This window comes from Spinacia oleracea, chromosome 6, assembly GCF_020520425.1.
Source record: "Spinacia oleracea cultivar Varoflay chromosome 6, BTI_SOV_V1, whole genome shotgun sequence".
Classification (NCBI taxonomy): Eukaryota; Viridiplantae; Streptophyta; class Magnoliopsida; order Caryophyllales; family Amaranthaceae; genus Spinacia; species Spinacia oleracea.
The window spans coordinates 107,581,932-107,594,168 of record NC_079492.1 but is presented as its reverse complement, the minus strand read 5'-3'; positions in this window follow the sequence as shown (position 1 = coordinate 107,594,168).

The following is a 12,237-nucleotide window of genomic DNA, read 5'->3' as shown; positions in this document are numbered from 1 at the left end:
TAGATCCTTTGATGTTTAACTTAGTAAATGCTAATACATAGTTCAAACATTCTTTACTTAGATTTATTCACATGGGTCGAATATCTCCAATGGAGTATTTCGTGTTTGATTTAGTAAATGCCATTACTTAATCCAAAACAATAATATAAATCTTTGTAAATAGATCTTAATACCCAGTATGTACTAAGTTCCGCCATGGTCCATCATTGATGAATAATCTCAAATCTAAGTCATTAGCATTTGAATGTTATTTCTCAATAGAGAGATATGTGTGTGATACACATAGGACCAATTAAGTTTTACGTACTCCCACTAAACTTCTTATATATCTATAAGAATCATGTACATTTTATGAAACTAAAATACTTATTAGCTTCACTAAAATACATTTCTAATTCCCAATTGCTTGCTTAAAACTGTACTTAGATTTTATAAACTAGCTTTTCTTTTCAAGCATTTATTTGGATCCACAAATCCTATGACATAGCATGTACATAGTTTCTTCCAACATTTTACTGAGGAAGATGTTTTGTCATCCAATTGCCATATGTACCAATATGCAATCATTGCTTTAATTATAGACTTAAGCATTACGATTTTGCATGAGGTTTCAACACAATCCACATCGTGAATTTGCTTGTAACCTTTAGCAACTAATCTAGCTTTGTGTGTGAACACAATTTCATGTTTGATGGTTTTTATCCTTAAAACAAACTTTGCAACCAATAGGTGTGAAACTATTCTTGCAAATCAACAAAATTTCAATTTTGTCATCAAAACATTGAGTATGTTTTATGGCCTCTAACCATTTAAAACATTTGAGTCTATATATGGCCTCTAACCATTTTAGGGAATCTAGGTTTCGTCATAGCTTTCTTACAAGTCACAAACTCATTAATCTACATGATAATAGTTTGACTGCAAGTTGTAGGTTTCTTCACTATCTAATAGAAGAATTGCATAGTTTCAGTGACCTGAACTCCATGTTTCTTCACTATCTAATAGAAGAATCTCATAGTTTCAGTGACTTGAACTCTATGCCTACAAGGGTATAGAACATCAAACAACATAATGTCAATAGCCACTTAAAAGTCCTTTGAATATTCTGTTCTCCTTGAAGCACTTGTAAAGTCTTCTAAGAGATGTCTATTCTTTAAAGCCACTTCTAAAGTCCTTAAAGAATACGTGTTCGGATTTTCTAAAGAACTTCGAAAAGCCTCCAGAATGTCCGTTTATGTTTGTTGTTCGCCTCGAAAACTTTCGAGGTCTATTTTCTCCCACTTGTCATTTTGGAAACGAATCTCCAAAAGGACATCATTTCGAGCAAACAAACATTATGTTCTCAAAAATTCGTGGTAGAAACAATACCCTTGTGTCTCATTTGAATAAATCACAATGAAACATATATCTATACTTGGGCCTTAGTTTGTTGAATAACAAACACTAAGCTCCCACTGAGTTTAGCAACTCTCTAGATATATATTATCGAAAAGATATTCTGAAATTTCTTTTCTATAGCTTTGACGAATTTAGTTTAGTTTGGTGGTAGTTGAGCATTTTGTTTTAGAAATTATAGGAAAAGTCTTTATGATTCTTCATTAATCGAATCAAGTACTAATTGACTTCGATTATTCCAACTAAGATATGCCATATCTTATGGACCTAGATTGTGAAATTACAACACACAATCATTGATGATCATATTTGGTCTCAAGTAATCATCAACATGATCTAACCTAGATCTTTATGATTTCTTGCCAAGTGGATTTTATACTTCTGAATCTTTGAACTAGCCAAACAGATTCAATTTATATCACATTTGAGTAAATAAACCTATATTCACTCAAATCCATGTGAAATAATAAAGTCATAAAATCTTTCTTTAGCTTTGAACTCTATTGTCTAGGCGTTCTAACAATAGTTCATATCTTTTGTTACTTTCAACAAGTAAGACTAGTTGTCTTGAATGATCTAAAAATCAATCAACTTTCAAAATTCCATCAAAATAGAACTTTTGAATGTTAACTTATTGATATGGTCTAAGCAACAATGCCAAAGATTAGTGGAACTCAAATCAAGGGGTTGATTTGAACCTAGTAAAGTTCTTTAAAGAGTTGTTTGTTTTAATCAAGCACATTGACTCAACCCGTAAATGACCATTTTATTCAAATAAACAAATAAACAAGCATTGTTTTTGTTCTTCTGAATGTGAGTCTTTCTGTGTTTGAAAACAGAAATTTAGGTATGTTGATTATGGAACAAAATAGCCATTAAGTTCCAGCCTTGAAAGGACTTAAAACAACCTAGATGACCCTACAGCTAATGTAGCATTGCCATGCTTCATTTCCCACTTGTAGGCCATTAGTGTAGCCTAGCTTCCATTATTTGAGTTATTACCGAAGTAAGAACCTCAAGCGGTATATGATACCAAGGAAGTTTGATTCCTAGGTCACTTCTCTTTAAACATAAACTTATAGGTAGAAACGGAATTGTAAATTCCTGTCATCTGTTCCTTTGTTTTCCTATTTCTTGTACCCTTTCTTATAGTCTTAAGAATTGAATTCTCTAGTGTTGACTTTTATACTTTGTTAGACATGTCCAATGTCACCAACAAGGTTCTTTCCATTTAATTTATGTTGAACATTCTGTTTCAACTAGATGATCTTACCAGAAGCTTCTAAAGTTCTCTAAGCATCGATCTATTCGAATGTCTAGGGACTAGACTCATTCGAGAATTAAATGGACAAAGATTTTAGGTTGTTAACCATGGGTAAAGCTGAGCGTTTTAAGCTCAATGCTTTATGATCTCAAAACTACAGTGTATTTTGAATTCACAAGCACCAATTGGTTTGCCATTCGATTTTGATATTCGAAAACAACCATAAAAGTCGCTAAAAGAAACGTACATTTTAAATTGCTCATTTTCTCTCATTTCCGTGAATCGTTCTTGGATTCACTACCAATCGAAGAAATTTACTGTTACCTTTCTAAAAGGATTTACCGCAGTGCAAGATATTTAATTATAAACAATAATTAAAACATACATTGAAGCATGCAAAGTCTAAACATTTATCATGAATAATAACTTGAAAATGAAAGCAATCATGCAATTTAAACAAGTCATTAGCATTTTATTCGAATTATGTGTTCCGGCAGGTGTGAATAAAATGATTCCAAGACCCTAAAACCATTGAAGAATTAAGCGCAGTTTGTCGACTCAATTCTAAAACATTTTAGGTAAGCAAAAGCCTTTTGCTAATAGTCTAGAACTACTCTTGGTTGATAGGTACGTCTAAGAACTTATTAGGTAAACCTATCGATTTTGCCACGACATAAAAGGACTCCTTACTTATATCGTTGAGTTTCACCAAAACTAACGTGTACTCACAATTATTTGTGTACCTTACCCCTTTAGGACCAATAAGTAACACCTCGCTGAGCGAAAACTATTACTAGATTGATGTAAAGGATATCCAAGCAAGTGTATATTTTGGCATGGCACCTTTTAATTCAATTTTTAAGTTTGGAAATTAAAGGCTCTTACTATGTTGGTTAGATTTTAAGTGAACTAAAATCCTTAATCATGCAACATAATCAAGCCACAATCTCATGCATAATTAAGACATATTTAAAGCAATAAATAACTTAAAGCATGCATAAGATAAATGTGATCTAGTATGGCCCGACTTCATCTTGAAGCTTTAACTTCAAAGTCCGTCTTGAAAATCTCCGTGGGAGGCACCATTTTCTTCAAATAGGATAAGCTATAATTAAAACTAATTACAACTATTTGATGGTACGCAGACCATATTTGAATTGAAAAACAACTTTGGTACTTTAGACCAATTACATTCAAATTAATGGTACGCAGACCATATTTTCTATCCTATTTGGGCCATACTAGTCACTTCATAACCTGCAAAACAGTACATATACAATATATACCATTCACCCATTCATTATCATGAATGGCCCACATAGCTGGTTAGTAAAACACATTATGCATCACATAAACATTTGCAGCAATTAATCAAGGGCACCAATAATCTACAAATTATTCAGTCCTTATTAATTCTAATCAAGTTGTTTTAACCTTAAGGATTTGTAGACCTAATCAAGAGTTTATGAATAAAAAGGGCTCCCACTTAAACCAATAAATTCATATGCTTTACTAATTTTAAACATAAAAATGTATTTCTAGTCTAACCGGAAACATACAAATTTAATTAAAATTTAAAGCTCATATAAATTTATAATTGAATCCATAAATTTAATTTAATTTCAGTCGTATTTAAATTAATTCATGATTTTAATTTTAGTAAAATAATTAGAATAAATAAAATTTATTATAATTACATTATTCAAAATTAAAATCCAAGAAATTAATTTAAATTATTAATTTTAAAATTAATTAAAATTACGTAAACTGAAAATTTCAAATTAAAATTTCAAAACGATCTAATCGCAACGCAACAATCCCACGCAATGCACGCCCATAGGCCACACGCACACAGCCATCGCTGGCCATGTGCGCGCAGCTCATGCGCTGCGTCGCATCGCTGCTGCTCCCCATCGCAAGGCATCAATCGAACACGCGAGCCAGTGCTCGCTGCGCGCGCCAGCGCTCGATGCACGCGATCCATCGCTCGCTGCGCGCCCCAGCGCTCGATTCATGCGAGCCATTGCTCGCTGCGCGCCTGCCTTTCTCGCACGCGAGCTTGCGCTCATCGCACGAGGCAGCGGCATGCGAGCTGGCGCTCGCTGCGCGCGAGCGATCGACGCTGGGCGTAGCGCTCGTGGCACGCGAGCTTGCGCTCGCTGCTCGCGAGGCTCCGCACGCTTGCGCGAGGCAGTGCGCGCTGTGGCGCAGCTCGCTTGCTGCCCACACGCGACTGCTCGTGCCTTGCTTTCGCCCTCGTGCACCATGGCCTTGCTCATTGCATTCGTACCGCATGGGCGACGAGCTCCCTTGCTCGTCGTCACATGCCCGCACTATACAACACCCCTTAAGGGTAACACGTAGCGTCCATTGCTTTGTGCGTGCAAGTTATATGAGCGAATCGCATAAAAATTTAAAATTTATATTCAAAATTAATGACAAATTAATAATTAATATTAATTTCATAATTTTAGGGCGAAAAATCGAAAATTTATTATTCAATTGATTTCCGATTAACATGGATTCAAGTCTAGGTCATAAAAATTTAAAATTTAACATAAATTTACAATTTTTATGGTGGTTTTTAATCATAGGTATCTAATTAAATTATAACTAATTATGAAAATCAAATTAATTCCAAATTATTCCAATTTTCAACAAATTAATCATAATTACAAATTAGATTGCATAATTAACAAGGCTAAGCATTCAAACTTGTTAAACATATACAGTAGGTCAATCAAAAATTCAAGATTTATCAACAAGAATCGCAAATATTTAATTTAACATCTTAAATTTACGAAATTTTGCATTCGAAAAACTAAAACCTTCGAAAAGTCATAGTTAGGCTTCGAATTTTAGAATGCCTTTTACATGCGGAATTGACACAAAAATCACTCGATTTGGATGAGTAACGAAGAAACTGCCGAAAAACTGCGTACGTATAATTAAATAAACGCAATTTGCAATTAATTAACAATTACGAAAATTAATCACCCCTTTTAATTCTTGCAAATTTGTAATATTTAACCATGTTCATGCAATTTAGATTATGAAAATAATAAGAGGCTCGTGATACCACTGTTAGGTTATGATACATATGACAATTCATAAATCATGCGGAAAAACCATAAAGCCAGGAAAGCATATTATTTACACATAATCATTAAGCATAGTTTAGATGCATACTCTTTGTTGCGTGCCTTCCCTAGCTGCGCCCGAACCGAACAAGAACAAGTCTTTAGGACTCCAAGTGTCGTCCCTCCGTAGATAGTCCACAGCACGTCCGGATCCGCCTTAAGCTTGACCAACTAGGATCGCTCTTAAGGTACTTAGAATTTTCGGCACTTATAGGCAATTGTGTGACTGAATTTTTTCTCTCAAAAATCACTTTGAATACTTGAATACTCGATGTAAATATGTGACCCTAGGCACCTATTTATAGAGTTATGGAAAAGGATTTGGAATCCTATTAGGATACTAATTTATTTAATTATAATCCTACTAGGACTCTAATTAAATAAACTAAATCTTTTAGGATTAGATTTAATCATATGACAAATCCCGGTAGCCTTAGGATTCGAGTAACACACTTCGAGTGATACGCTAGCACCGCACGCAGGCCTTGCGGCCCACGCACAGCGCCAGCCCACTCGTCACAGCCCCGCGCGCGCGCCAAGGCCATTGCTGGGCCTGGCCTTGCGCTGGACCGGGCGTGGCTTGGAAGCGTGTTTTTGGGCGCTTGGGCTTGCTGAGCGTAGGCCTGGCTTCGTGCTGGGCCTTCGTCTAGCAAGTCTCGTCCGATGCTAATTCGTACGACGCGCTTCCGATTAAATTCCCGATTCCGGAATTTATTTCCTATACGAACAATACTTAATATTTCCGATTCCGGAATTAATTTCCGTTTCGAACAAATATTTAATATTTCCGTTTCCGGAATTATTTTCCAATTCCGATAATATTTCCGATTCTGACAATATTTCCGTTTCCGGCAATATTTCCGATTCCGGCAATATTTCCATTTCCGATAATATTTTCCGATACGTACCATGTTTCCGTTTCCGGCAACATCTACAATTTGGATAATATTTATATTTCCGATACGATCCATATTTCCGTTTCCGGCAATATCATCGTTTCCGGAGTATTCATTTCTTGCCTGTGACGATCTCAGCTCCCACTGAAACCAAGATCCGTCGATTCCGAATATCCATAGATGGAGTATTTAATGCCATTAAATACTTGATCCGTTTACGTACTATTTGTGTGACCCTACGGGTTCAGTCAAGAGTAAGCTGTGGATTAATATCATTAATTCCACTTGAACTGAAGCGGCCTCTAGCTAGGCATTCAGCTCACTTGATCTCAATGAATTATTAACTTGTTAATTAATACTGAACCGCATTTATTAGACTTAACATTGAATGCATACTTGGACCAAGGGCATTATTTCCTTCACTTCGCACCTGGATAGTACCAGGACCCTTGTATCCCGACCTTTGATGGGAAAAAACTGACCGCTCGAAGCCCGTCCTATGACCTAAAACAAAAAAAATGAGCCTTGCAATGAGAGGCAGACATTCTCCATGTTGCAGTTTTCTCTGGCCCGTTCCCGTGTTGGGTTAGGGGAACATCCAAGCGATTTCCTTCACGAATCAAAATGCGCTCACAAGGAAAACAATAAGAATAAGACGTACAGATACTTCATAAAGGACCATTTGAGCTGCAGATCGTAATGCTTCTAGAAAGGAATATTTCGAATACAAAGGTATGTAGTCGCTTAAGCGAAGTTCTAGGAGTAAAAGTTCCCAAAAATCAATCAGTTGATCATATCCTTCTATCAACCGTATGTTAGGTTATGACAAATATAAAACATATATTTCATGCGGAAAAGCCATAAAGTCAGGAATCCAAATTAATTGCTACATAGTCAATTAGCATAATTTAGTATACATACATGTGACGCGTGCCTTCCCTAGCTGCTCCTGAACCGAACAAGAACAAGTTTAGGACTCCAAGTGTCGTCCCTCCGTAGATAGTCCATAGCACGTTCGGATCCTCCTTAGATTCAATTAACTAGAATATAGTCTAAGGTTTTATGTTATTCGAAACTTAATTATATTGGCAAATTATTAAGTTAGTTTAATCTTAAACTATATGAATACTTATGATTGATATGTTATAAATTGTTATTATGTATCACCTATTTATAGGGAGAAAATATCGGACTTAGATTTCCACTAGGATTCAATTTACTAACTCGATTAGAATTCTACTTAAACTATTCTTTTGGTTTTTAGTGTTTAATCAAACAACTAGCACTCGTGGATTTAGGAAAACAATGTAGGGGAATACAGTTAAACATAATAACATGTGCGGAAACAATCCCCAAAGCCAGGAAGCATGTATAAAGCACAGATTAAGCATACTTACGTTTGAAGCGTGTTTTCCCAAGTAATCTGTCAACGAACACGAACTTAGAACTCCACTTGTCGTTCCTCTACTTGGTTCACCGACATGATCAGACCCGTCTTGATAATCGTAGCTTAGACAATCGATCAAGAGTGTTTGATTTTGGGAAGAACTCACTTTGGAGGCACAGAGAGAATTAAGGTTCTCTGAGTCTCTAGGGTTTGAGTATGAGTTAATTGTGTTAGGAAAACTTGGGTTAGAAGGTTATTAGAATAACCTTGCTAACCGGCCAAGCCACAAGGGCCACGACCGGCCAGCAAGCCCATGCGATACACACACACGAGCACGCAGCCAGCTGGGCCGTGGGCCGCGCGCTGCTGCTGCTGTGTTGTTTAGGGGTGTTCATTACCGGGTACCCGGCTAAACGGGTACCCGAAAATGCGGGTACCCGGACTTCCGGGTAGTGAAATTTTCGGCCCATGACCCGACCCGGAATAACCGGGTACCCGGTTATTCCGGGTCGGGTTATGGGTACCCGGTTTAATTATTAAAAATAATTCTCAGACTTTTTGATAATTTAAGATGTGGTTATTGTTTCACAATGCCGTACTTAAAAACTAAAATTCAGAATATTTAACAACTAAAATAGTAAAATCCAAAATAATTAAAAACTAAATTTCATAGCAATAATTAAAAGCAAATGCATGCATCTGCAAGAAGGATCATAAATCAAGGTTTCCTTTGAACAAAAGTTACAAAACATGAAAACATAGTACAGTAAGCATTACAGCAGTAAGGCATTACATCAGTAGGCATTACAGCAGCAGTAGCCTGTAGTCCTGTACCAAACATAGGCAGTAGCCTGTACTGTCCAAAAGTGCATCTGCACACCTAGTCCACAACACTACAGCAGTAAGCATTACAGCAATAGTAGTGCAACACACCGGTGGACGGTGGTGATGTGAGGAGATCCGTGAGAGAGAGAGAGGAGGACTGAGAGCCGTGAGCCGTGACTGAGGAAGCGAGGAGTGCGGCGGAACGGCGGAGCCGCTGAGAAAGTGAGAAGTGAGAAGGGTGGGAGGTTGAGCGTTGAGAGTATGAGAGATTGAGAGTAACTACAGCGGATGAAGCGGGAAAACAAACCCTAGTTTACATGTTTTTGGCCTTTAGGGCTATTTTACTCCAGAATTTGCTGACTTGCACCGCTGTTTCCAAAAAAATGGGACTTTTTAATTTTTTTTTAACGGGTATTTCTGGGTACCCGTTTAATGAAAAGGGAGGCCCATGCCCCGACCCGGTACCCGGGATTTTTACCGGGTCGGGTACCCGGCCCATTTATTCTTAAAAAATCTGCAAACTACCCGCTGTAAATGTACCGGGTTAGCGGGTCGGGTAATGGGGGTCGGGTATTTTTGAACACCCCTAGTGTTGTTGCCTTGGCCCGCGCGCGCACACACACAGCTGCTCGGCCATGGGCCAGCGCTGTTGTGCTTGTGTTGCTTGCGTGCCGAGCGCCCATGGGCCTTGAGTGCCTCGCGCATTCGGCTCGTGGGCTGCTCTTCGTATTCGCGACTTAATATCGTTCCGGATATTATTTATCGTTTCGTATACGACGAATCACCATCGTACGATACGATTTATTTGTTTCGCCTAGCTTACAAATATTCGTGATACGATATACGTTTCCGATGCAAGGTCGTATCGTATAATACGTTTTCCAAAACTAATTCCCGAAAAGCTATTAAATGAATTTCGGATTCATTTAATCCGGTGATCTGTTACGTGTCATTGGTGTGACCTTGTAGGTTCAGTCAAGAGTAAGTTGTGAGCTTAATATTCATTAGAACTCAATGATCGGAAGCATTGCTCCAGCTAGCTGTTCCGATCACTTGATCTCACTGAATTAATTGTTCGCAATTAATCTGAACCTTGGTATTAGACTTAATGCACCTTGGGTGAAGGACATATTTCCTTCAGTCTCCCACTTGTCATTCAGACAAGTGTGCATTCACATTCCTTTGTCTCTAAGTGTTACTTACTGAACATAAGGTAAGATCCAAGCCATCCTTATTAGGTCCAGAAGTGTTTCTCGGATTACAGAGCTCAACTGTTAAACTTTTACAGAAGGTTAAGCCTTAACCATTCTGAGCACGGCCATGCATTTTACAGTTCTAACTCTTCGAGAGGCCTTGTTACACAACAACACCATATCCTATCAAAGATAGGAGGACAATCCATTCTTGCAATCTATGAACATTCACTTTGATTCATAGTACGCCCAATAACTGCTTTTATAGCCTCCTTTTACGGTGCGACGTTTAGCTAGCATAAAAGCAAACTAATTCTCAAACGAGCAGACATAATCGCTCATGTTCTGAGGAACGGTTTCTAATCACCATTAATGAGAACTACCTATGACATGATTTTAATTTCTTAAAGTGTTCTCATGGTCAATCCGATACAAGATCCAATAAGTATCTATGCAAAAGATTCAGACATCCAGTCACTTTAGTTCAAGAAACAGAACTAAGAAATCTACTTGCAATCTAATCTTCATTAGCCATTGGTCGTCCACCTTTCAATGACCTGGATTAGGGATCCTTTGTGACTTCAATATTCAAGTTCACTTATGGGTGTTTCTTTGTCGAAGAATCCATCATCTTGACATCCCATTTGAATGATTTGAATCACATGGACTTATCATTTAATACTAAACCAAAATTAAATAAATATAAAATAATAAATTTCATAAATGATATATGTTTAAACCAAATGCTTACCAATTTGTGGGCCTCTAACCCAAAATTAAGCATTTAATGTTTTACAGATATAGGCCTTTCACCCAATACTTGATTCATGGAACTCAAACTTGATTCCATATCTGCATATGAATGTTGTGTATCATTCAATGCAGAGGTTTAGTTTATCATACTTTGCTATCCTTAGCATCTTTTCTATCGAAAGCCTTTCGATGTAAGATGAAAAGATCTTTGAATATGTTTCTAGAATGATCTAGTCTTTCGTTACTGTTTAGAATGATAATCATATCTAAAATAGAAAATCATCCAGGTAGCAGACTTGTGATCAACCTGAGTTCATTGGAGAACTCCCACTAAAAGCAATTCCCTTTTATTGCTTCTTAGGCAACAATGAATTCATTTCAATTATGTAGAATTTCAAATGATGCTTCCCTTTTGGAATGCTCCAACCAGTTCACATAGATGTGGGAGATACATCTTTCAACTGAGAACTTGGAAACTAATCATTGATTCAGTTTCCCATGCATTACATATGGTTTAGAACCTATGTTACCACCTTTTAATCACGACGCCGAATTTCCCGTGTATGTTTGTGGTTTGCCTAACAACAAGATTCAACTTTTGCTTAGGCAAATGCATGTAGCATCAAAACTTTAGTTATCTTCACTTCCTCTTATCAAGTGCTCATCCTACACATCCAAATGTATTGGATGTTCTTGATATTGTTCCAATGATCTTTGATCCAGATCAATAGAGATTGGTATAAAATCGTCACGATCCAATGTTCACGAGTTATCTTGGCGATCTATATATCACATCATACATGATTGATTGTAATGAAAAAACCATTCGCATTTTAAAATCTATCCATGTAACTTTTAGCTTTATTCTGTTTCAAGAGATACTGAATCTTTGCTAAAATCTTGGCATTGCCATGTGACATAAGATGAAGGCACCTCTTCAAGGTCCTTCATGCTTAACTCTAGTGATAACATCCTAGCTTTGTACTTAGTTAAAGCATTCATAACTTAGATTTCCTCATATGGGTTGAGAGTCTCTTTTGAGTCTCTCCATTGTGTTTGATTTAGTAATTACTTTTACAGAATCCAAATAACGCTTTAGATCCTATCCAATAGATCTTTAACCCAGTATGTTCTAAGTTTCGCCATGGTTCTAATATTGACAAATACTTTCAAATCTAACCATTTAGAATTTGAATGTCATTTTCAATAGAGAGATATGTATCTCATATATAGAACCAATAAACTTGACTTAGCTCCCACTAAACTCCTCATCTATAAGATGATCCATATTTTCATAAAGCTATGATTGCTCAATAGCCTTTTAGACAAATATGGTCCAATTCCCACTTGCATGCTTTATTCTACGAATAGATTTCTTAAGCTT